The sequence below is a fragment of the Mirounga angustirostris genome, unplaced genomic scaffold (assembly GCF_029215605.1).
Source record: "Mirounga angustirostris isolate CCGP_5_RB_7025 unplaced genomic scaffold, mMirAng1.0.hap1 SCAF_7, whole genome shotgun sequence".
Classification (NCBI taxonomy): Eukaryota; Metazoa; Chordata; class Mammalia; order Carnivora; family Phocidae; genus Mirounga; species Mirounga angustirostris.
The window spans coordinates 42,590,434-42,613,081 of NW_026991715.1; the positions used below are offsets into that span (position 1 = coordinate 42,590,434).

Here is a 22,648-nt window from a genome sequence, read left to right on the forward strand (position 1 = left end):
AAGCTTGTCATGTAAATGGAGCCAATTGTATATTTAATTGATGTTTTGACTCCATGCCACATTCGCTCCCTCTCAAAGAAGAAAAAGATCATTTCTTTTTAGCAGGTTCCCCACAATGCACTGCACTCTGAAGGCACCTTCCTTTAAATGATCTGCGTGGCAGGCAGTCCTGAGGTTAAATTTGTGGCTGCACACAAGCAGGTTGCAGGAGGGAGTCGCTGACCAAATAACCTTTTGAACTTTGTGGGAAGGTCAAGCTGTAGCTGTTCCGGCCAAACATTTCTACTTGCTTCCTTAGGAGCTGCTCAGGAGGCTCTCATTGGGTGCAGAAAGAACAAAATTTTCACATCTCTTAAGTTCTTCTGGGGGGCTTGCAGGATGCCCCCTGGGGCAAAACGCAAATAAACAGGCAAGGTGCATAATCTGAATAATCTTTGAGGATGAGCCAAGCCTTGTCCTTTTGTCAGGAGGAATCATCTAGAACGAGTCTGGCATCTTGGAGAGAGTCCAGAGTAAACAGCCCCTGAAGGCAATGCTCTGTAAATGCCCAGGATCTGGCTGTGCTCTAACATACACACACACAACACTCACTTGCTCACTCACTCACACAATGCAATGTGCAGCAAAAACACCACCACCAAATCCTCAGGAAAACAACCAGAAAACCATTGGCTGCAGTGTGCCAGACTCAGAGAATGGACAATCAGAGGCAGAAAGTTTCAAGTCCATGAATATTCAACAAGAATCAATGAAAGTGCTTTTGGAAAGCTCCCGATTGGCACTTCCAGCCTATTCCACAGTTACCTTCTTTCCAAAACAGCTGATAGGGAAGCATTCTACTTCCTTTCCCAAAGAATGCTGGACATGTGCTACATTTTCCATATCAACCGTGCAAAACAATGACCCCCCTCCCCACCCCATTTCTTAACTGAGACAGATACTAAATCTGTGACTGAGGAAGCACACATTTTATTGAAGGATTTTAGCTCTTATAAGATTTAAAGTAATAATGACAGTTAATAAATAACTACAGTAAATAAAAATTTTTATTTAAGAAGTTAGTATAAGAGCACTTAAAACTTGAGCATCTTGCCTTTTATAACTTCAAAAGGTTTGATACATGTTGTCTGCTAGCTCACATAAGTTTCAATATAGAGCCCTATCAAGTGAGCAGGGATAGGGGTTCTTTATTTGATAGCAATGGAGGCTCAGAGTTAACAAACGACTTACAAAGGTTGCATTGTTTTCTTTTATCCAGGTTTAATGATCATTATTAAAATCATCTATGCTTCTAAATAAACATAAAAACTTAGAAAATTTTAGAAAATTGTTCTCATAATTAAAAAACAAAACAGAACAAACTTCCAACCAAGCCTGTTTGGCAGGAAAGTGCAGGCTTTACTGTCAGGCAGAGGTACATAGCTAGCTGGCTGCCTCAGTCTCATTTTATCATCTGTAAAATAGGCATAACAATATTTACCATGCAGGATTGCTATGAGAATTAGAGACAAAATATTCAAAGCCCCTGGAATATGTTAGAGCCATAATAAATGGTAATTATTCACATTTGGAGTATTTTCTTTCAAGGGGGCATTAGGTATCAGTTATTTGGATTTTACATGTAATTAAAAATATATTTTATATACAGTGTTCTATCACATTTACAGACATACACTCTTTATACACAAACTCTTTATAGACATACACTGCAGAACAGAAAGTACATATGCCTTCTTCCACCTAAACAATTCCCATTGTCAAACATACATGTAGTTTCCCACAACCACTCCTACAAATAACGCTGTGATTAAAATCTTCATGCTAAAGCTTCATCCGCATTGAATTCTCAGGATCAATTTCCAGAATTAGAATTACTAAGTCAATGGCCAACGATCCTTGTGTTCTAATTGCTTTCTAAAAGGATTATAGTAATGCTCACAAGCAAAAAGCAGTTGAGAAGAAGGTTTGCTCACCTCACCCTTACTACCTCTGCCTCCATCCCTCTGGAAATCTGTGAAAATGTGATCACAAAGAGAACAATTTTCTGGTTTTGATTTATATTTCCTTGATTACTAGTGTGGTTGAATTTTTCCAAATATTTCTTAAGTGATTTGCAAATTGTTCTTTTCTTTTCCCATTTTTGAAGTCTTAATGTTTTTCCTAGAGATCTGTATGAGTTCCTTACTTATATGAAAAATGTTAACCTTGCTGAGTGCCACCTCAACCAAATGGGCAGGGACAAACAAAGCAGAAATGACTGTAAGAGAAGGACAATAGTATAGGTCAATGACGAACCTACTGCGTTCTCAGTAGAACTGGGTCCCCTGATTTCTTCAATTCTCTGAGGCTGTACAGCATCCAGAAAGTAAGAAAACAAGAAGACAACCAAGTCACTAACATGTTTTGAATACTAAATGTGACTCTTCAATGTTTTATGCATCAAATATTTATTGAGCAACTATTCCATTTCAGGCTTTGTCCTAAATGCCAGGGATACTACAATGAAGAAAAGAGACAGGGTCTCCAGTTTCATGGAGCTTATTTATTGAATGTTTCCTAAATGTCAAGTGTATTTCCAGAGGCCTTCTCATCTCTGGCCTCAAGAACTCTAGGTGGTAAATATAATTATTTCTGTTTTTCAAATAAGAATGCTAAATCTCAGATAGGTTGGTGTATTTGACCAGCAGTGGACAGTAACAGTTCAGTGTTAGAGTAAGGCTGTGAACCCAGGCACACAGGATCCAATGCCCATGTTGTTTTCACAGTCCTAATAAATAAGATAAAACCCGGGGCGCCTGAGTGTCTCAGGCGTTAAGCATCTGCCTTCGGCTCAGGTCATGATCCCAGGGTCCTGGGATTGAGCCCCACATCGGGCTCCCTGCTCTGTGGGAAGCCTGCTTCTCCCTCTCCCACTCCCTCTGCTTGTGTTTCCTCTTTCGCTGTGTCTCTCTCTGTGAAATAAATAAATAAAATCTTTAAAAAAAAAAATAAGATAAAACCCCAAGTATAGGCGTCCTTGCACTGTTGTAAAAATGATGTGTAGGCTGAAACTGTGCAAAATGATATTAATAATCAGTGGGGGAAATTAAATTGGTCCATGACCTTTAGAAATTTTTGTCAAAATACTGAAAACACTCTCACTGTCAGTTACGAATGTATAGGGAAATGAAAAAATAGTAAAACAAATATTTATTTAGCACACTGTAATTTAGCTGATTAGAAATATTGAGAATTAAAGTATTTTATTTCTTTGTAAAAATTTATCTAGGATAATTAGAGTAGTGCCTGCCTTCTTGTCATATAACTTAAAACACAGAGCAAGTACCTTTTCCATGCCTTGGTAAATTGTCAGTCTCCTTTCCAAAATTTGGGTCAGTTTCACCATGTTATACTTTGCACTTTCAATGCACTTTCAATGCCGTGAAATGTGATTTTTTTTTTGCTGGCATCATGTCCTCTGGGACATCTTCATTGTTTTGTAATTTTCCTCATTTATGGTGATAAGTTATCTAAGTTCCTTTGGTTGCTTATCTTGAATCTTTAAAATGGCTCCAAGGTCAACCTTCCCAGGCTCCCAGTTATATTTCCTAAACTTTCTAAACATTCAATTTGAATTTTACTTCCTACGTTATCACTTTTCCTTTCTTTTTTCTCTTCCATTTTTGTTGGCCAATTCATTCCCCTGATTATCCTGTAAATTGTCACATGGGTTATCACTGAAGACAAGGAGGCAACACAACTACACACTTTGCTGTCTGTGGGTAACATGAATAACAGATGCACAGTGACCAATCACTGAATTTGAAAGAAGTGACATGATTGGTAAATAACTAATGATAATGCACATATTTAAGAAGTGATTTGTATACTGACCAATTAGCAAGTAAGTTCATACTCTGTGCCAGTACTCACAGTTCCTATGCCATGGTAACTGAAATTTTAACTGTGTTGTTGGAGGGGGCTGCTTTTATTTTACTAAACTAACTGAACTGTAGTGCCTGAAATTAACACATACTGGAATCGTGCAAAATGAGGATCACCTGTATTATCTTTGGGCTTCTTGGAATTGGGTCTTGCATAAATATACCAGTGAAATGATAGCATATTTTTAAAAAGGCAACATTGATTCTATCTCGCCAGGTTGTCCCTCTCCAACAACGGATGTAAAATAGTAGGGTGTGGCCACAGAGAGCACTATCATTTAATCATTCAGTTGAAAACCCAGTCCACATACCTTCTTTCCTCACTCCAATGGACCTGCTTTTCTAGGATAATTCCATCTAGTTCACAAAGCATAGTGAAGATATTTCCTGTCTTCATGAAAAACACTTCCATCCTCTCCCTGCTCCAGGGAGGAAATGGAAAGAGAATGCTCATCCATCACAACAGGATGTGGAGCTGTGTACCTGGGTCCACCCCCATGTCTCAGATTTAATGTGCAGTTGTAACCCAGGCACAGATCTAAGCAATATGCCATATGTGCAGACCCCAAGAGAAATGAGAACAAGCCTGAAGGAAGTCAGGCAGGGCAGCTAGCCCCAAAGATACTGAATATTCTTTGCCACAACAGTCCATTTCCTTTGTAGCCTGGTTTTCATGGGACTCTATATATGTCAGTGTGAGGCAAGGGGAAGACAGTGGTTAAGGGGCAGAGGAGTCTGCCTTTGTCTCATCCGGGTGCGGATGTAATTGTTAAAGTAAGAAGAGGGACACCAGGAGATGGAGGTGCATGAAAAGGGAAGTGCTAGAGCTGCCAGGATCAGAGTTTATCCTAAGACCATTGCAGTTGGACAAAAGTGTGTAGTAAGAGGAAAGTGTCTTCGTTGGGGTTTCCCAGAGGCTGATCCTGAATAGAGGTAGTTAATTTGTGTGGTAATGTCAAGAGGATCAGGAGAGTGGGAAAATGAACCATGGAAAGCAAGGAAACAATACAGAATATGCCAATGAGCAGGTAGCTAATGTGAGGAGTCAGGACTCAGTTGTCCTGGGACTTCTATGGGGCGATAGAAAACGCCTCAGAGTCATCTCACCCAAGGAACAAGAAAGCTGTTGAGGACAGTTCAACCTCCCGGTTGAGGGCTACCTGCTATCTTGTAACTTCTCGGCATTTAGGGTCTGCCTTGCACGCAGCAGAGCACACCCTTAGAGGCCAGAGGAAGCCTGGAGGTAGACAGTCACAAATTCTTACAGTATAAAACCATCTGGAGTTTACAAAATGGTGAGTACCAACAGATACAGGTAAGTCATCAACAGTGTCTGCTATTAGGTTATAATTATGGTCTAGGTGTTGTTCTAAGCACTTTGCATGTATTAACTCATTCATACATGTAAGCCTACAGCAAGACAACAAGGTAGGTACTCTTATCATCTTTTTATACATTAGGCACAGAGAGGTTAAGTAACTGGCCCAAGCTCACCGGCTAGCAAGTGGCAGAGGAAAAAATTACAGACCATATGGTAAGGCGCCATGTAACCTATATCATACTACCAACACCCACTGCGATGCATGCTTGAACTTCTCTACTTACTGTATGGCTATGGAACAGCTTCATTTTTAAACAGGATAACTGAAGAACATTTAGGGGGGAGCAAGACACTTTACATGAGCAGGGTCCCCAACATAATAAAGTACCAGCTAACTCCTGAGAGGATACCTGAGCTTCCATGTAGGAAAGAAACACTCTTCTCTTATTTAAGCCACTGTGTTTGGGAATCTTGTCATTACAATGGCCCAACCCATATCCTAATTAACACACACAATAATGTTGGAGCTTTAGTTATAGCTCCCAGACACCAAACACAAAAGAAGATATGTGGAACCAGCCCTGCCACAACACTAAGACCTTATATAGGAGGTGCTGAGTTAACATCTGTATACCTACATGCCTGCCCCAGTCGTGCGTGTTTCTTCTCTTGCTTTGACTAAAAGAAGGGCTTAACCTCTTCTAGAATTTCCTTTCCTTGTACAGGGAGCTGGTACGAGAGACAACATGACTGAGTCCTCTTTGGCTCCTCCACGAGTCCCTGCTTGATTTTGAGTCTGCCTCACCAAACCAGTCCTGAGGTCTCAGGGCCCAGAGCTGTCAGCAAACCTCCCACTCCCTGTTTGTGTTGGCTTGTGTCACTGTGACACGCTGGAGGTGTTGACTAAAGCTGTTTACTGGCTTAATTTAAAAACACCTCGAGGTGTTCTGAAAATTCTGCTTTGAGCAGCAATATGGAATGAGGCAAGAAAATAATGAAGATAAAGAGAATATAACAAAATTGTGTTGAAATCACATGGAAGAGCATGAAGGAACTTTTGAAAAAGTGATAATGCTATTTAAACCCAATCTCTCTCCCTTGCACACACACGTGCATGTGTACACATATACAAAAACACACATATAGGCCGGCCGGGCCGCTGTCAACTCTCCTCAGAGTCGGGCCGAGACGCTGTGTATGCTGAGCCTCTGCGACCGCAGGTTGCTGCACGTCCTGGGTCTTAGCTTCCCGCTGCTGACCCGCCGGCCGCTTTTGCTCTGCCCTCACTGCCTCATGAAACCGCTGGTCGTGTTCATCCTCGGTGGTCCCAGCGCTGGCAAGGGGACCCAGTGCGCCCACATCATCGAGAACCACGTCACCCAAATTAAGAAAGAAGGAAGGATGATTGCTAAGAAGTGAAAGAAGTCCATCAAGATGATTAGAGATTTGATACCATAAAATTGTCAACATTCACCTAAGAGAGACACAGCGAGAGAGAAAATACAAGAAGGGGGAGTGGGAGAGGGAGAAGCAGGCTTCCCGCTGAGCGGGGAGCCCAATGCAGGGCTCAATCCCAGGATCCTGGGACCATGACCTGAGCCGAAGGCAGATGCTTGACAACTGAGCCACCCAGATGAGACCTCTAGTTGCAACTAGAGGAGGAGATGGACTTTTAAGAATGAAATATGGTTACACACACCTTTCTGCAGGAGAACTTCTTCGTGATGAAAGGAAGGACCCAGATTCACAGTATGGTGAACTCATTGAAAAGTACATTAAAGATGGAAAGATTGTGCCAGTTGAGATAACCATCAGTTTGTTGAAGAGGGAAATGGGGCGCCTGGGTGGCTCAGATGGTTAAGCGTCTGCCTTCGGCTCTGGTCATGATCCCAGGGTCCTGCGATCAAGTCCCACATCGGGCTCCCTGCTCCTTGGGAGCCTGCTTCTCCCTCTGCCTCTCTCTCTCTCTGTCTCTCATGAATAAATAAATAAAATCTTTAAAAAAAAAAAAAGAAGGAAATGGATCCGACAATGGCTGCCAATGCTAAGAAGAATAAATTCTTGATTGATGGGTTTCCAAGAAATCAAGACAACCTTCAAGGTTGGAACAAGACCATGGATGGGAAGGCAGATGTGTCTTTCATTCTGTTTTTTGACTGTAATAATGAGATCTGTATTGAACGACGCCTTGAGAGGGGAAAGAGTAGTGGTAGAAGTGATGACAACAGAGAGCTTGGAGAAGAGAATTCAGACCTATCTTCGGTCAACAAAGCCAATTATTGACTTATATGAAGAAATGGGGAAAGTCTAGAAAATAGATGCCTTTAAGTCTATTGACGAAGTTTTTGATGAAGTTGTGAAGATTTTTGACAAAGAAGGCTAACTCTAAACCTGAAAGCTTCCTCAAAATCATGCCTGAATAGTGCTTTGATAGCTGCTATTACAACCCCTTTTTAAGGCAATTTTAATCTTTCATAATTACATCTCAGTTAATGGCTGGAAAGTATGTAGTAAGACAAATTAAATTTTTTATCTTAGATTTTTTTGGTTATAGGAGTAGACGGTGAATTCAGGTCTAACTTATCTTAGCTATGGTGCTCACAAAACAAAGAAGGATATCAGTTTAGTTCTTTGTTTTTACTCAAAAAGTATATCCCTTTTATAGTTTGTGACTTCTGTGAGCAAAACTTTTTAGTATGTCTGTATATCCATTTAATAATTACAACATGTTACAATTAGGGATTCCCCACTTTCTTGTTTTCTTGCAGGTTTTAAATTTCCAACCTGTTAAGTGAATTTGTGGACCAAATTCCAAAGGAACTTATTGTGTAGTCGGTTCTTGCAAAATGTGTTTGGTAAACGAACTCATAAAATGAATTCCTAGAAGTGTTTTAGTATTTATCAAATAATTGACCATTTCCTATAGAAAGATAAGAAAACTTAGGCTTTGTTTTATTACAACTTATATAAAGTTGTGTGACAGGGCATCTTCTTTGCTTCCAGGGATTGGGATGGGGGTCACTGGGGGTTCAGAGCCTGGCAGAACTGTCAGTTTTATTCTGACATAAATCTGAGGGTAAGGGGCAGGGACCGCATCTAATGACCTGTGTTCCTGTCCTCTATTATGTAGTGTTCTTAGTGATTAAACTGGTCTTAACAGAATTCTTAGCAGTGGTACCTTGAAATGCATGTATGAGGTTTATGGTCAATGATTTGGTTAGCGTTTTAGTAACACTTCATTCAAAGTGTTTTTGTTTGTTTTCTAGATTAAATGTAGGGTTGGTATGAAGTAAAAACATCTAATGGTTAATTTCCCATTTGTGTTTTATTTTCTTGAATACTTTTTTTAGTTATTTGTTTAAGGAAATTTAAAAATCATTGCACTTAGGTGAGAAAAATAATAAATATATCTAATAAATAAAAAAAACAAAAACAAACAAAACCACACATATATGTATATGTACACACATATATAATTTCAGGAGATCTTATCATTTTTATGGAGCTCAGTTATCCATACCACACACCATGTCTCAGGCTATGTGCAACTCCATAACATATTCTTCTAGGTTAAGAAAACAACTAAAAAACAGACTAAAAATATTAGTTTGATGTGCTTGAAAAATAATAGCACCTAAAATTAGATTCCTGTTGCAAAAGCCACCACATAAGACTCCCTGCTGACTTTTGTAGGGTCCAGGACCATCTGAGAGTGAGATGTGGGCAGAACCAGACCATACAAAGTGAAGGGCTAAAACTCTGCTGACGGAGAATCACCACCTGCCCAAGTTAGAAAACCATCTGTCCAATCTCCAGGAAACAAGCTCAAAGAGAAGATCATGCACTAGCCAGCAGCAGAATCAGGGCCCAGATCTCCTCTCTTCAACATTCCACAATACTTTCTGGTCTCCCTATTCTACCGCCCTTACTTTATGATGGTGTACTGCAACACCACATGAGAAGGAAAGTCCTGAGACACAATCCCTCTCTCCCCACCACCCTTGTATTTCCTCGTCATGCTGCCCTGCCACCTGCCTTACCCAACTCTGACCCACAGGGCCTGGCCACCTGTCTTGGTCCTTGCAGGTTGGGATCAGTAAGAAGAGGAAGTTAAAAGGGAAGTCAGGAGAGGAGTGGGGCATGCTCTTTGCAAGTGAGGAGGCTGAAGTCACAATATCAGGAGCGGTGCAGCACTGTTGCCCTCCCGCAGCCCAAGAACAAATCCAGGCATCCACATCTCTGCCTCCCTCCCATGTGCTGACACAGACACTCTTTGTCTCGGATTGAAGCTTTCAGCACTAAAACCCACCATCTATGTCCTCTTTTTCCCACAAGTTGAAAGAATTTAGGAAGTGTTCCTAAGAGTCACCTGAATGGAGGCTTATGACCCAAGCTTTCTGGGTTTTGCTCTTTCTCTAGAGTGACTCTGGAGGAGAGGAGCTTGCTGGAACCAAGGCACAAACATTCTCCAGCCCCTAGGTAGGCACAAATTATCTTATCAGGGTGACCCACACAATGCCAATATTGATGGGACAGTTCTTTCTTTCTACTTGGAAAAGAAGGAACTTGCCCCTGATACGCTAGAAAGGGAGAGGGCAGGAGAGTGGCCCGTCCAAGGTATATGTTCATAGCAGTAATGGCATCCAACCCTCACCCCAGCAGCATTTCTCAATGTAATATTTAATCATTGCTTTAAAAGTTACTACAATTCCGGGAGCAAGATGGCGGAGGAGTGGGAGACCTGGATTTCATCTGGTCCCAGGAATTCAGCTGGACAGGGATCAAACCATTCTGAACACCTACGAGCTCAACAGGAGATTGAAGAAAGGAATAGCAACAACTCTCTGAACAGAAAAGAGACCACTTTCTGGAAGGTAGGACGTGTGGAGAAGTGAATCTGAGGTGATATTCGGGAGGATAGACGGCAAGGGAGGGGGCTCCGTTGTCCGCTTCTGGCAAGTGATAGAGCCACGGAGCACAAAATCGGAATTTTGAGAAGTCTGCTCCGCTGAGGGACATCACTCCAGTGGCTAAGTGGGGGGTGGAACCCTTGCAGGACAGTGTGGTCTCAGGACCCTCGGGGTCACAGAAAGACCAGGGGTGCCTGAGTGTGGCAGAGCTCCCAGGTATTGGAGCGGGGAAGCCGGCTGCAGAGACAGAGTGGAGGAGCGGACTCTCAATTCCGGGTTGCCAAAAACCGAGATCCGCCGCACAGTCGGGCCACTGCACTTCCAGCAGGGACCCAACAAGTGTCAGATCCGGGGAGACTCCCCTTCCTCCCCCAGGAGAAGCAGTGCGGGAGTGCACCACAGGGATCTGCTGGGTTTGGAGACTCCACACGGGGTCCTGTGCCCAGAGATAGAAACGCTCGGTCACAGACCAGGTGAGCATGGAGTGCGGCTGGAGACCAGGGAGACGGGAGTGATTGACTGCTTTTTTCTGGGGGCATATTGAGGAGTGGGGCCCCGACTTCTCTGCTCCTCTGGGGCAGAGATTGGGAGGCTGCCATTTTCACTCTTGTCCTCCAACGCTGTACAGAAAGCTTGCAGGGAACAAAAGCTCCCGAGAGCAAACCCGAGCAGATTACTTAGCCCAGACCAGCAAGGGCGGGGCAATTCCACCTCCGGCAAAGACATTTGGGAACCATGGCAACAGGCCCCTCCCCCAGAAGTTCAGCGAGAACAGCCAGCCAAGACCAAGTTTACCAATCAACGAGAACAGCAGAACTCCAGCGCTAGGGGAATACTGCACATAGAATCCATGACTTTTTTCCCACAATTCTTTAGTCTTTCACAGTTAATTTTTCTTAACTTTTTTTTTTGAATTTTTCTTTTTGTCTTTTTCAACCAACATCTTATCAACCCCTTTTATAAAAAATATTTTTTATTTTTCATTTTTAGAGTCATATTCTATCCCTTCATAGTAGTTACACTTATTTTTGGTATATATATATAAGTTGTTTTCTCTTTAAAATTTTGAGATACAGTTTCTTCTAACAGATCAAAATATACCCTAAATCTCTAGTGTATGGCTTTGTTCTAGCCTCCTTCCTGATCACATTTTCTCCTTTTTTTTTTATTAAATCCTCCTTTCTTTTTTCAACCAACTTATCAATTCCTTTTATAAAATCTTTTATACTTTTCATCTTTACAGTCATATTCCATCCCTTCATCATACTAATCCTGATTTTTATACATATATAAGTTTTTCTTTCTTTAAAATTTTGGGAGGCACTTTCTCCTAACAGACCAAAATACGCCCAAAATCTAGTGTGTGGCACTGATCTATGTACCAGCCTGATCATATTTGATCATATTCTGTTTTTTTTGTTTTGTTTTGTTTTTGTTTGTTTTTATCTTTTTTTCTCTCTCTCTCTTTCTTCTTTCTTTCCCTTTCTTTTCCCCCAGTTTCAGGTCTTTTCTGATTTGTTTAGTGTATATTTTCTGGGGGTGTTGTTACCCTGTTAGCATTTTGTTCTCTCATTCATCTATTCTCCTCTGGACAAAATGACAAGACGGAAGAATCACCTCAACAAAAAGAACAAGAGGCAGTACCGACTGCCAGGGACCTAATCAATATGGACATTAGTAAGATGTTGGAACTAGAGTTCAGAAAGATGATTTTAAAGATACTAGCTGGGCTTGAAAAAAGCATGGAAGTTATTAGAGAAACCCTTTCTGGAGAAATAAAAGAACTAAAATCTAACCAAGTTGAAATAAAAAGGCTATTAATGAGGTGCAGTCAAAAATGGAGGCTCTAACTGCTAGGATAAATGAGGCAAAAGAGAGAATCAGTGATATAGAAGACCAAATGATGGAAAATAAAGAAGCTGAGAAAAAGAGAGATAAACAACTACTGGATCACAAGGGCAGAATTTGAGAGATAGGTGATACCACAAGACGAAACAACACTGAGGGGGGCAGAAGGTATATTGGAGCAAATTATAGCAGACCACTTCCCTAATTTGGGGAAGGAAACAGGCATCAAAATCCAGGAGGCACAGAGAAACCCCCTCAAAATCGATAAAAATAGGTCAACACCCTGACATCTAATAGTAAAACTTACCAGTCTCAGAGACAAAGAGAAAATCCTGAAAGCAGCTCAGGAGAAGACATATGTAACCTACAAGGGTAGAAACATTAGATTGGCAACAGACCTATCCACAGAGACCTGGCAGGCCAGAAAGGACTGGCAGGATATATTCAGAGCACTAAATGAGAAAAATATGCAGCCAAGAATCCAGCTGGCTATCACTGAAAATAGAAGGAGAGATAAAAAGCTTCCAGGACAAACAAAAACTAAAGGAATTTGCAAACACAAAACCAGCCCTACAAGAAATATTGAAAAGGGTCCTCTAAGCAAAGAGAGAGCTAAAAGCAACATAGACCAGAAAGGAACACAGACAATATACAGTAACAGTCACCTTACAGGCAATACAATGGCACTACATTCATATCTTTCAATAGTTACCCTGAATGTAAATGGGCTAAATGACCCAATCAAAAGACACAGGCTATCAGATTGGATAAAAAAACAAGACCCATCGATATGCTGTCTGCAAGAGACTCATTTTAGACCCAAAGACACCCCCAGACTGAAAGTGAAGGGGTGGAAAACCATGTACCATGCTAATGGACACCAAAAGAAAGCTGGGGTGGCAATCCTTATATCAGACAAATTAGATTTTAAACCGAAGACTGTAATAAGAGATGAGGAAGGACACTATATCATACTTAAAGGGTTTATCCAACAAGAAGATCTAACAATTGTAAATATCTATGCCCCTAACAGGGGAGCAGCCAATTATATAAGGCATTTAATAACAAAAGCAAAGAAACACATCAACAACAATACAATCATAGTGGGGGACTTTAACAGCCCCCTCACTGAAATGGACACATCATCTAAGCAAAAGATCAACAAGGAAATAGACTTTAAATGACACACTGGACCAAATGGACTTCACAGATATATTCAGAACATTCCATCCCAAAGCAACAGAATACACATTCTTCACTAGTGTCCATAGAACATTCTCCAGAATAGATCACATCCTAGGTTACAAATCAGGTCTCAACCGGTACCAAAAGATTGGGATCATTCCCTGCATATTTTCAGACCACAATGCTTTGAAACTAGAACTCAATCACAAGAGGAAAGTCGGAAAGAACTCAAATACATGGAGGCTAAAGACCATCCTACTAAAGAATGAATAGGTCAACCAGGAAATTAAAGAAGAATTTAAAAAATTCATGGAAACAAATGAAAACAAAAACACAACTGTTCAAAATCTTTGGGATACAGCAAGGCAGTCCTAAGAGGAAAGTATATAGCAATACAAGCCTTTCCCAAGAAACAAGAAAGTCTCAAATACACAACCTAACCCTACACCTAAAAGAGCTGGAGAAAGAACAGCAAATAAAGCCTAAACCCAGCAGGAGAAGAGAAATAATAAAGATCAGAGCAGAAATCAATGAAAAGGAAACCAAAAGAACAATAGAACAGATCAACAAAACTAGGAGCTGGTTCTTTGAAAGAATTAACAAGATTGATAAACCCCTGGCCAGACTTATCAGAAAGAAAAGAGAAATGACCCAAATAAATAAAATCATGAATGAAAGAGGAGAGATCACAACCAACACCAAAGAAATACAAACAATTATAAGAACATATTATGAGCAACTCTATGCCAGCAAATTAGATAACCTGGAAGAAATGGATGCATTCCTAGAGATATATCAACTACCAAAACTGAACAAGGAAGAAATAGAAAACCTGAACAGACCTATAACCACTAAGGAAATTGAAGCAGTCATCAAAAATCTCCCAACAAACAAAAGCCCAGGGCCAGATGGCTTCCCAGGGGAATTCTACCAAACATTTAAAGAAGAATTAATACCTATTCTTCTGAAACTGTTCCAAAAAATAGAAATGGAAGGAAAATTTCCAAACTCGTTTTATGAGGCCACCACTACCTTGATCCCCAAACCAGACAAAGACCCCATCAAAAAGGAGAATTACAGACCAATATCCATGATAGACATGGATGCAAAAATTCTCACCAAAATACTAGCCAATAGGATCCAACAGTACATTATAAGGATTATTCACCATGACCAAGTGGGATTTATCCCTGGGCTGTAAGATTGGTTCAACATCCGCGAATCAATCAATGTGATACAATACATTAATAAAAGAAAGAACAAGAACCATACGATCCTCTCAAGAGATGCAGAAAAAGCATTTGACAAAGTACAGCATCCCTTCTTGATCAAAACTCTTCAGAGTATAGGGATAGAGGGTACATACCTCAATATCATAAAAGCAATGTATGAAAAACCCACAGCGAATACCATTCTCAATGGGGAAAAACTGAGAGCTTTCCTCCTACGGTCAGGAACACGGCAGAAATGTCCACTATCACCACTGCTATTCAACATAGCATTACAAGTCCTAGCCACAGCAATCAGAAAACAAAAAGAAATCAAAGGCATCCAAATCGGCAAAGAAGAAGTCAAACTCTCACTCTTTGCAGACGATATGATACTTTATGTGGAAAACCCAAAAGACTCCACCCCAAAACTGCTAGAACTCACACAGGAATTCAGTAAAGTGGCAGGATATAAAATCAATGCACAGAAATCAGTGGCATTCCTATACACCAACAACAAGACAGAAGAAAGAGAAATTAAGGAGTCGATCCCATTTACAATTGCACCCAAAACCATAAGATACCTAGGAATAATTCTAACCAAAGAGGCAAAGAATCTGTACTCAGAAAACTATAAAATACTCATGAAAGAAATTGAAGAAGACACAAAGAAGTGGAAAAATGTTCCATGCTCATGGATTGGAAGAACAAATATTGTGAAGATGCCAATGCCACCTAGAGCAGTCTACACATTCAATGCAATCCCCATCAAAATACCATCCACTTTTTTCAAAGAAATGGAACAAATAATCCTAAAATTTGTATGGAACCAGAAAAGACCTGGAATAGCCAGAGGAATGTTGAAAAAGAAAAGCAAAGCTGGTGGCATCACAATTCTGGACTTCAAGCTCCATTACAAAGCTGTCATCATCAAGACAGTATGGTACTGGCACAAAAACAGATACATCGATCAATGGAACAGAATAGGAGCCCAGAAATGGACCCTCAACTCTATGGTCAACTCATCTTTGACAAAGCAGGAAACAATGTCCAATGGAAAAAAGACAGTCTCTTCAACAAATGGTGTTGTGAAAATTGGACAGCCACACACAGAAGAATGAAACTGGACCATTTCCTTACACCACACACAAAAATAGACTCAAAATGGTTGAAAGACCTCAATGTGAGACAGGAGTCCATCAAAATCCTAAAGGAGAACACAGGCAGCAACCTCTTTGACCTCAGCCGCAGCAACTTCTTCCTAGAAACATCGCCAAAGGCAAGGGAAGCAAGGGCAAAAATGAACTATTGGGACTTCATCAAGATAAAAAGCTTTTGCACAGCAAAAGAAACAGTCAACAAAACCAAAAGACAACCGACAGAATGGGAGAAGATATTTGCAAATGACATATCAGATAAAGGGCTAGTATCCAAAATCTATAAAGAACTCATCAAACTCAACACCCAAAGAACAAATGATCCAATCAAGAAATGGGCAGAAGACATGAACAGACATTTTTCCAAAGAAGACATCCAAATGGCCAACAGACACATGAAAAAGTGCTCAACATCGCTCAACATCAGGGAAATCCAAATCTAAACCCCAATGAGATATCACCTCACACCAGTCAGAATGGGTAAAATTAACAAGTCAGGAAACGACAGATGTTGGCAGGGATGTGGAGAAAGGGGAACACTCCTACACTGTTGGTGGGAATGCAAGCTGGTGCAGCCACTCTGGAAAACAGTATGGAGGTTCCTCAAAAAGTTGAAAATAGAGCTATCATATGATCCAGCAGTTGCACTACTGGGTATTTACTCTAAAGATACAAATGTAGGGATCTGAAGGGGTATGTGCACCCCGATGTTTATAGCAGCAATGTCCACAATAGCCAAACTGTGGAAAGAGCCAAGATGTCCATCAACAGATGAATGGATAAAGATGTGGTATATATATATACACACACACACACACACACACACACACACACACACACACTGGAATATTATGCATCCATCAAAAGGAATGAGATCTTGCCATTTGCAACGACGTGGATGGAACTGGAGAGTGTTATGCTGAGCGAAATAAGTCAATCAGAGAAAGACATGTATCATATGACCTCACTGATATGAGGAATTCTTAATCTCAGGAAACAAACTGAGGGTTGCTGGAGTGGTGGGGGGTGGGAGGGATGGGGTGCCTGGGTGATAGACATTGGGGAGGGTATGTGCTATGGTGAGCGCTGTGAATTGTGTAAGACTGTTGAATCACAGATCTGTACCTCCGAATCAAATAATACATTATATGTTTAAAAAAAAAAAAAGAAGAAGAAGAAGATAGCAGGAGGGGAAGAATGAAGGGGGGAATCAGAGGGGGAGATGAACCATGAGAGATGATGGACTCTGAAAAACAAACTGAGGGTTCTAGAGGGGAGGGGGGTGGGAGGATGGGTTAGCCTGGTGATGGGTATCAAAGAGGGCACGTTCTGCATGGTGCACTGGGTGTTATCTGCAAACAATGAATCATGGAACACTACATCAAAAACTAATGATGTAATGTATGGTGATTAACATAACATAATAATAAAAAAAAAAGTTACTACAATTCCACAGAACTATCTTTCGGTAATGGTTCTAATTACAACTTTAAAATAGAATCACATGGAGGTAGGCCCTGCAAAAGACAAGAAATGGAGGAAACTAACATGTCACACATTAGCACTGCTCTTTGTCTACTTTTGATTAATCTAAGTATGTTTTAAAGCACTTCTTAGGGGGAACCAAGATGTGTAATGTTTACGCTACCACACCCCTAAATCTTCTGATTCTCAGCTGTGGGCCATTAGGTTTATATTATTCAACTCAGGCATACTTGGAAAATAAAGCTAAAGGACTGACAAATTTGGAAGATATAAAATGGATCCTATATTTGTGCAAGTCTAAATTTTATTCAACGACTATAAAAAGGGGGAGATTAAAGAAAGAAAGAAATCATAACACTCCCAAAACAGTCCCATTTTACAAACTGGGATGTCCAGCCTGGTTTGGTACTGGCTTGAGGCCACTGAGGTACTTACATGGCAGAGTCAAGAAGCAACCCAAGACCAACTGACTGACTCTGGATTGTATGCTCCTAACCAACCATTATGCTATATTGCCTCTTAATGCCTAGAATATTCTTAAATGTAGCATTTTTGAAATGTGTTCATTCATATATGGTGATGGCGTGTCTGTGCCAAGAATTTCACATTAGTTGCTGAGGATGCAAACAGTTGAAAATGACCAGGTTCCTGCCCTTTGGAACTTACATTCTAAATGTACAGAATTAGGCTTGCATAAAACAAAGAATAATTGTAGAAATAAATAAAATTAATGGAGAGGACTCTCTTCACCTAAGTTCTCCATGGAAAGCTTGGCCAGGGATTACAGGCAGGTAGTTTATTTTGGGAAGTGACCCCAGAGAAGAGAAGTGGGGACTACAGAAAGGGAAAGAAGGAAGGAAGAAAAGCTGAAACCAGGGCAGAGTTTCAAGTTGGTCACTCCCGTGGTCCATGGGGTTGATCCTGCTGGGACACTAAGGAACTGTGTAGAATGCTCCTCAAAACTGTCCACCCAAGGGACAGAAGAGAGAAGCATTGGCCCATCAGCTTCTATTGGTCCTGGGCTATCAATTCCCGCCCAATCCCAGGCTGCACATGTGAAGGTCCTACTGCAGCATCAGAAAAATCCTGGAGTCTCTGGAACCCTGGAGCAGAAACTGAGAGAAGCTAAGTGCAGTTGAAGCTATGAGGTGATACCTGAACAAGGCTGTTGCCACCACAATGGCTGGAATCAAGGCTTTGGTGGGTGGGTCAGAGTAGGCCTCTCTGTGGAGAAGGCTTCAGGGCTGAAATCTAAGGATAGAAGAGCTAAGAATAGCAAGAGCTGGGAGGAGAGCATTTCTAGGCACCGGAAACAGCATGTTAAAAGGCCCTGAGAAAGAGCTTGCATCTTTAAGGAACCAAAAAATCAGAGTAGCTGTGGTAAGGAAGGGGGTGAGGCAGCTCAAGATGTGATAATAAAAAGGACAGAGGCCAGATCATGCAGAACCTTGGAGAGCATGATTAGAATTATATTCTAAGTTAATATGAACTCATTAAAGGGTCATAAAAATGTACCTCCTAATCTCCAAGAACCACAGGTATGAAGCTGAGAAGTCATGCTGCTCTGAGAAGGACAAATGGGTTGACAGCACGACCAACCAAAGATCCATACTGGGGCCAAAAGTGAAGGCTTTGTTCCAAGTTGGGGCAGGGGTGATGGCTTGTCTTGGGAACCTACTGCCAGGTTCAACAGGCAAGAATCCAGTCATCAACACATTGTCATGAGAACAGCTTAGAACCAAAGCTGGGATGGGACCAGGAGCAGGATGGATAGATACTATTTGGGGAACTCTTAGGCATCAGGGTGCCTTAATTTCCTTTGTCTGGTGTTAGCATTGATCATCATTTTAGAAAAAAAAGTCTCAAGTCTCCAAGACCTGGACGAACAAGAATTCTGAAAGCAACTCTGGGGCACCTGGGCAGCTCACTCAGTTAAGCGACCGACTCTTGATTTTGGCTCAGGTCATGATCTCAAGGTCATGGGATCCAGCCCCCTGTGGGGCTCCATGCTCAGCAGGGAGTCTGCTGGAGATTCTCTCTCTCCTCTCCCTCTGCCCTTCCCCCACTCTAAAATCAATCAATCAATCAGGAAAGAAGGGAAGGGAAGGGAAGGGAAGGGAAGGGAAGGGAAGGGAAGGGAAGGGAAGGGAAGGGAAGGGAAGGGGAAAGGAAAGGAAGGGAGGGGAGCTCCTGACTCTCCGCGTGAGGTGCATTTTCATCCTCCCCTGAGAAGTCTCTCTGATTTCTGCTGCAACTCCTGTGCTGGGCCCAAAGGGAGGCATTAACATTCTGATCCAAGCCTCAAAAAAAACCCCTTTCCCTTGATATATTTGTTGAACAGGAATTGCTTGTCTATGTTTATTTAAACATATTTGCCACATGATTAATGAGTAACATGAAGCGCTTACACCTGGGGATCATTAAACCTGTCATTTCCATTTCCCTTGCCGGTCTGACCTTTCCTTAGCTTACAGGTACAGCACTGTATATCCTATCCTGTCTCTGTAATACCTTTTATGGTTGTGTTACTCAGAGTAGGCTAGATGTTAACAAGAGTAAAATTCCAGTGGCTTAACGCAACAGGTTTATTCTCATTTCTGTCACAGTCCCATGCAAGATTGCAGTGAAGTTCCACGCAGTCATTTCGGGATCCAGGCCCATTCCTTCTGACAGTTCCACCTTCCTCTGAGTCCTTGGGATAATCTCCATTTGGCCAGCAGAGAAGCAAAGAGAGCTCATGGGAAAGGTGCCTGGTCTTCAGTGAGGCACCCTGACTCTGATGAGAACTAGTCTCATCTCCCAGCCCTGCTTTTGCCCTGATGCACAGGTAGTAAGAAGCACCATGAGCGGGAAATCCAAAAAGAGGGGACCTCGGATACCTCACTGGGCACCAGCAGCCTCCACCACAGTGAGGAAAGAAAACAAAGCACCTTCTAACTTCTATGACAAATACGGAAACTGTACATGTGCTGTATCATATAATCAAGGTCTGGGACAAAGAAAAAGGCTTGGCTTCCTAAAATCCATATGGCAACAATACAGAGTACTCAAGTACATTTAGGTGTCTCTTTCTCTCCATGACCCTATAGTTGTGAAACTTCTGAGCCTGCAGAGGTTTTTTGTTTTTTTGTTTTTAAATTAACCTTTCTTTTTAGTTGTAGTAAAATATATATAACATAAAATTTACCATCTTAACCATTAATTGTACATCTCAGTGTTAAGTACATTCACATTGTTGTGCTACTAATTGCAAAAACTCTTTCCATAACTTCAGAGTAATTAACATTCAAGAAAACTAATAAATCTAAGTTCGCAATTCCCCACATAAAGACTGTAAACACTTCTTAAGAGTTCTGTGAGAGTACTGTTATTTTAATTTAAGATCAATTTATAGTATACTGATCATAATTAAAGAGTATTACTTATTCTTTTGTTTGTTTTTCAATTGTGATAAAATTTATGACTAAGCCTTAGGTGGGGCCAGAGGATCTGCATAAAGTGGAGAGGATGTAGAGAGCTCCATAATTGAATTGATGTCTGATCCACCACTTGAATAAATTCTTACCTGACTTTCCACAGTTCTTGCTTCATAACATGATAAACTATTTGAACTATAACTCATCTGGTTTCTGCAAAGACCACCGTAGGCTTCTCTCACACTGCCCTGAATTCAAGTTTGTATATAATCCTTTACCGGGCTGCACTAGCCTGTGGGTACAATGGAACTACCCCCCACTGCAATCATCTGAACTCACCCTCTCTTTGTCCCATGTTTCAGCTCACCTCCAAGTGTCACCCAATAGGGAGTCAGCAAGCAGTCCCTCAGGCAGGCTCCCCATTCTCCTGCTCTAGACCTCCTTTAGGTGGGCTCTTCTGGTGCCTCTCACCACCAGTGTCTCCACTGCTGCTACCTGGTCCCAGGGACAATGCTAGGATCCATGTCCTGGGAGCCATCACCTAGGCTATGCTCCCCAGGCTGTGACTCTTCCTGATGGACAGGCTGTTCTTCCCTGGGATCAAAGCCTGACCATGATCTGGGCATACCTGCAGAGCAGGATTCCCTTCCATATTTCCTAGAAGCTAGAAAGCCCTCTCCCCATAGGACTAATCTCTACCCATGTGGTGAGCCTGGAGAATAGTCACTGGTTTGACCTCTTTTTCCCTCCTTCACTCCAGCAACCCCCAAGTATTGAGCACAAACCTTACCCCTGTTGGCTCTCTTTCCCCAAAGCCAAGAAGCTCAGGGAGAGGGTTCCCTATACTTCCAGCCCCATCAGTCCTTCATGCAGTCTCTGACATGTCTGAGTCTCAAGTTCATGTGCTTTTTGGCCTTTCCTGGACATCATAAGGTCTCTGAGGACAGATGAGCTTGTGTCTTTGTGTGCACAGCACAGAGAGCACCACAACTATTAACTGCCCGACAATGAATGAGTAAAAGGACAAAGATGCACACTACAGTTTCCTTGGTGGCCTAACCATTCCAAGACAGTAGAAAGGTGTCATATTGTTTCTAAAACAATTGTTTTTATACATATAGGTGTTTTATTTATACAACTAACTATGTTTCTGATCTCTCCAAATCTGACATTTTCCACTTTACAACTAGAGGTTAATATTCACCAGCACCATAGGCTGAAAAAGATGATCAGATTCCACCAGAATGATTATTTATGTTTTCTACTCAAATAATAACAATATTCCTTTTTAAAAAGTCCAACCAAGACTGCTCCTTCCATGTGCTGTGGCCCAAGCAACGATGGAGAGCCTGGTAACAGACACCTGAGTTCTTCACAATGTAGCAATGAATGATTCTTTTCTTTCTCTGTTTGCTGGTCTTTTCTAGTCTTGCCTTCCATTTCACAGCTTTGTTAAACATTCAGGTCAAGGTCAGAGCAAGGAACTATTTCAGGGTGGGAGGAACTGAATTTGGCTTACACAGGGCCTCTCCCCATTGAAAACACTTAGCACCCAGCCAAGGAGTCTGTCTCTAGATCCCAGCAGAGAAAAAAACAAAACCAAAAAACCTCCCTCAAGAAAATTTCAGTTTTGCTTTGTTTTGCCCCAGGCTAATCCTGCTTTGGGTTACAAGGCAGCAGTTCCTTGCAGAGGGGAAAGTACTAAACCTGAATTCTATTTCTAGCACTCACTCCAATGCTCCGTGACCTTATCCTGGCCACTTCATCAGCTTTGCCCCACACCCTGCCCCATCCTGGCTCCAAACTGCCACCCTCCGGCATTCTCTCCTTATGGTAGTGTTGTGTGTAAGTGCGTAACACTAGGGAACATTCTCTAAAACTTCAAACTCAAGTGCTCTTCGTTACAAGGAGCCACTAGTACCAACCAGAGCCTAAAGGGGTTGCTGGGAATGAGCCTCAAAAGTCTGGCTTCCAATACTTGTGACATAAAAGGTCTAAAACTGACCACTAAGGAGTGGGGACATGGGAATACACACTCTTCCCTGGGGGGTGGAATTCACTCCTTAACTGGGAGGCATGAAAACACCCACAAAATCCCGTACAGGAAGCCATGGCAAACCACTCTGTGCCCAGCCCACATTTTAGGGATTTACTCTGGTCTCATGGGAGCCATTTGTAGCCCTGGCATCCATAAG

General features: G+C 41.7%; 1 protein-coding gene, 1 non-coding gene and 1 pseudogene across 2 annotated transcripts in view; 2 read left to right on the forward strand and 1 right to left on the reverse strand.

Annotated features, from left to right (window-relative positions):
- Positions 1-22,648, reverse strand: part of ANKRD55 (ankyrin repeat domain 55) — a 403,377-nt gene that overhangs the window by 274,877 nt on the left and 105,852 nt on the right. The window lies entirely within an intron of this gene.
- Positions 6,442-8,586, forward strand: LOC135365250 (UMP-CMP kinase-like; annotated as a pseudogene).
- Positions 21,338-21,462, forward strand: LOC123836793 (small nucleolar RNA SNORA17). Its single transcript, XR_006789066.1, has one exon. It is a non-coding gene; the product is annotated as a small nucleolar RNA SNORA17 (small nucleolar RNA).